The sequence below is a fragment of the Morone saxatilis genome, unplaced genomic scaffold (genome assembly GCF_004916995.1).
Source record: "Morone saxatilis isolate NCDOM2014 unplaced genomic scaffold, NCSU_SB_2.0 Contig18, whole genome shotgun sequence".
NCBI lineage: Eukaryota > Metazoa > Chordata > Actinopteri > Moronidae > Morone > Morone saxatilis.
In genome coordinates this window covers 16,578,398-16,582,817 of record NW_023339740.1, presented here as the reverse complement: position 1 = coordinate 16,582,817, position 4,420 = coordinate 16,578,398, and positions in this window count along the sequence as shown.

The window sequence follows — 4,420 nt, the reverse complement described above, 5'->3', positions numbered from 1 at the left end:
CCTGTCTGTCTCCAGCTGTCCTATCAAATAAAGGCATGGAAAAAGAAAAAAAAACGATTTGCAAAACTGTATACATTTTGTTTTGTTTATGTAATTTGTCTGGCACAGGATCATTTAAAAAAGTGCTCATGTCAATGCGTGACATGCTTGTCCTTGAGAACCAAGCTAGAGTTGCATAAAAAAGCTGTTGCTCCAACACTTAGGATAGATGGGGACTAATAATTGTTATAATTAGTAAGTGTTTGGTTTTTTATAATAGAAAGGTACCAATATCAGATCATTTTCCCCAGACCCTTGAACATGTTGAAGCCACTGTCTAATGTCTATTAATAATTCCTGAATAGTTTGGAAAAACTAAAATAATTTTGACTGGCAGGTTTAAAGCCGTGTTGGTGACATGCTGACCTATCCCATATAATGAAAAGGTCATGCAATCTGTCCATGGGAGAGTAAAAAGCTAAAGAAAGAGACTTTGCAGCATTGGAACACAGCTACTTCAATTACCTTTTTATGTGGGCCTATAGGACTGTATTCAAATGAAACAAAAATTTAATGAATTATTTTTTCTCCCAGCAGAATATGGATCAAAGACAGATATGGTGCATTAAATCAGTGTCAATAAAAATTTAATTAATTAATTTAATTAAATGAGGAACATCTGTGGAAACAGTCTCTCTTTAGTCATAATAATCAAGCAATTTACATAAGGTAACACTTTTTATATCAGCTCTGCAGCAGAGCTCTACAGAGACTGGATCATAAAGTAATGAGTCCCCTTGTGGACAGTCGCACACTGTATACAGAGCCTACTGTCTTCAACTAAAGGGCTCTCTCTTGATTCACAGTATGACAGAAACATGAGAGCTTCTGCATGAGCCTCTGGCTTCTAAGTAATAAACAGTAACAAAGCATATTAATCCTCTCACCGTGTATTCTTTGAATCCCCTTTTTTATATTTATAAGACCATTCTTTGTTGTACTACAGATATTACTGGATGATAAAGCCAGGAGAAATCTTTGCTTCTGATAGGGTCTTGACTGAGGCTCCAGACAGCACCTCAGTCAGAATTTCTCTACTCCCACTCTTCTGTGCTGGCTGCCATTTCTCCTGTAAGGCTTGCCAAAAACTGGGTCTGTTTTCCATACAAGCATCCTATTTTACCAGTAATATTTAGCTGCTAGTGATGGACCTGTGTAGTATTCTGCTGTGCAGCTGCAGCATTTCAAGTCCCCTCATTTACAACAAAGGGTCCACTAGTAACTACTTTTACTACGACCGTCTTTTACTAAAAACATGTCAAAAAGTTACTAATGAAGGAGACATTTAATTGTTCATCAGAAGAACATGTTATAGCAAGTAAGCCAGTGTTACATAACTCTATGTCCATGGTAGTTCTCCAGTTTCCATGATAAAAGCAAAGCAGCAGGGTTATGCTATTTATTATTGAGCTATTTATTTATTTATTGAGGCCGTGAAATTGGCATAGAAATGTGTTAAAGGACTCAATGTGGGTGAACTTCGTTTATTGGGATTTTTTTTGTCTACAGTTAAAAATGTTCTGTTGAATGCAAAGATTTCTCGTGCATTTACTTATGTTTTGTTACCAGATATAAACAGCAGCAGACAGCTACCTTTGTCAGCAGTGACCACTATTTATTTATTAAGTATGGTTGGATGATGAAAATATATAGTGGGAGATGATATATTTGTGTAGACCATCAGAGAGTTTTATACACCATTATGATTGTGGTGTATCTATCCCTTCACAGTCATATCTCTGGTTGTGTTGTGGGTAATGCTCCACCAATGAGTAGCCCTGCTCTATGGCAATATTGGATTTTTATATGATTTTTGCATCAATGTGATGATGTACCGTAGCCAAAACAGACACTTCTGTCGATTATTTTATCCATAAAGTTTCTTAAGAATTAAAATAAGAAATTTTACTAGATCTGAAATTCATACACTGTGATAGCAGACTTTATCCATACCACTCACCCCTGCTATTAAGGCAGGTAACATCAAATTGTAGCACTTGTTTTACTTGTGTTATAGGAAAACTATCTAGCTTGATAGTGCTGTACATTAATCACAGCAAATGTTATGTAGCCATACATGCAAGGCTGATTCCATTTTCAAACCTTTCTCTCCCATGTGTGCGTAATTAATGTAAGGTGCTTAGTGAATGTGAATACTGTGGGCTAGTCTGAAGTGCAGTGTGCATGTCATTATAACTGCGGGCAATTTCATCTTTCAGTGGCTTGCTATAGCACAAACTAAAACACAGAACTCTTCTATACTGGTTCCAGAGCTGGCAAGTTAATAGCTTGCTCAACTTTCAAGAGTCTTTCGAAATATAAAAACAGGAGACAAAAGTTGAAGCTATAGCACAGGGTCAAGTCCATCTGAATATTCTTCACTGTAGAAAGCAGATAGATGAATAATGCTACTGCTGCTGCTGTTGCTGCAGTACAGAGCTGACTCACTGCAGAGTGCAAAGAAACAACTGTTCGCTGAAAAGATTATGTTATTGGAAGATTTCATTTTTATGTTGTTTTGCTCTTGTGGTAATTTGAAATAATTTTCTCCCACAACCTCAATTACACTTATCTATTCTCAGATGACCAAAAAGGTTTCGGAGAGAGAAATAATCATGTGCCCAAACTGCTCCCTATAAATGTGTGCATTGATTTACTGCATTCATTTTGTTTTAAGCGCCATCACTGAGCAACAATTTTCTCCATTTCTGTTATTGTCATTAATGAAACAGTTTATTACAACAATAAATTTACAGTAATATTGTTTTATGTTATTCGGTAATGAGACCACTGTGCCAGGCTTTTCCGATTCAGGGGCTCTGTGTTCCACTTCGCGCTATGGAGATGCATGTCTGTCAAAATGATGCTGTACTATTTAGGTAAATCTAACACGCTGCATATTGTTGACAGGTTGTGTTGTGACAGGACATTCCCTGGCTAGGGCACGAGCTGCCATGCCATTTGGTTGTCTTACACTCGGGGAGAAGAAGGATTACAACAATCCCTCAGAGGTGACCGAGAAATATGACCTCGGACAAATTGTTAAATCGTGAGTACATCTACTTTGTAATGTTGAAAAGCACAAGACCTTTGGAAATACATTTTGCTCAAAATATGATGGACGTTTCCTCTTTTATCTTTTTAACAGAGAGGAGTTTTGTGAGATATTCCGGGCAAAGGATAGGAACACCTTGAAAATGTACACCTGTAAAAAGTTCCACAAAAAGGATGGAAGGAAAGTGAGGAAAGCTGCCAAAAATGAGATAATGATCTTAAAGATGTAAGTGAAGATTTAAGCTCCTTATTATAGAGCTTACATGTCTGAGGAACTGTCCTGGCACTGAGACAGATGATCGACAAAATTCTTTCCTCAGGTCTAGCAGAGACCAAGTGTGGTGCAAAAACTCAAAAACTAACATCCTGAAGTTTTTGCCTTTGTGCATTCTAAAAGTAATACACTGTAATAGTACTCTTAAAGTATGTTCTGGTACTACCTTGCAGGTTTTACTGTATAAGTAAACCATCTTTGCATCTAGTGAACAGAGTCATGATTTGTTTGCTTCAGTTCTCCTTTTGTTGTTCAAAAGGTGGCTATATTTTCTTTTTTTTTAAAAGCCCAGAAGTGTCTGTGTTTCACGCTCCTTAAAGGATAAGTCTGGTGATATTTTTGATTTTTCTATCAACAAAAAGACCAAAACCAACAATGAATTGATCCCACTAACAAGTAGTGTTGCCAAGTCTTGATAAAGGCTCATTCCTGTGCCATAGTGCCATAGATTTCCACTGTAACAGCTAAAAACACATTATTGAGCCACGCCGTTGCACTGGATGACAATAGTTTTATGTTATTCGGTAATGAGACCACTGTGCCAGGCTTTTCCAATTCAGGCGCTCTGTGTTCCACTTCATACTATGGAGATGCATATCTGTCAAAATGATGCTGTACTATTCAGGTAAATCTAACACGCTGCATATTGTTGACAGGTTGTGTAGTGACAGGACATTCCCTGGCTAGGGCACGAGCCCTTGCTTATCTGTTTGAGGAAATTACAGAGGCTTGTTGAAGTTACAGAGGCTTGTTGTTTAAGCATAATGTGTCTTGGGAATTAGTGGTTCTGTACTTTAGTCACATTTGCACTAGGGTTGTGTATTGGCAAAGAAGAACAATGTAGGGGTTATAATTGATATATAGCGATACTGTAAGGTAGGCGATATATTGCAATTTAAATTTAAAAAATTGGAAAACTGTCATAGTATAAGGAACACACCAGAATCTGCATAAAATCAGATAACATTTTTTTTTTACTGTTTTTGTGCAACTTGAACATTGGATCTGCTTTTGTATTTCTTACAGTCGCTGTAACATCCAACATCATAGCCC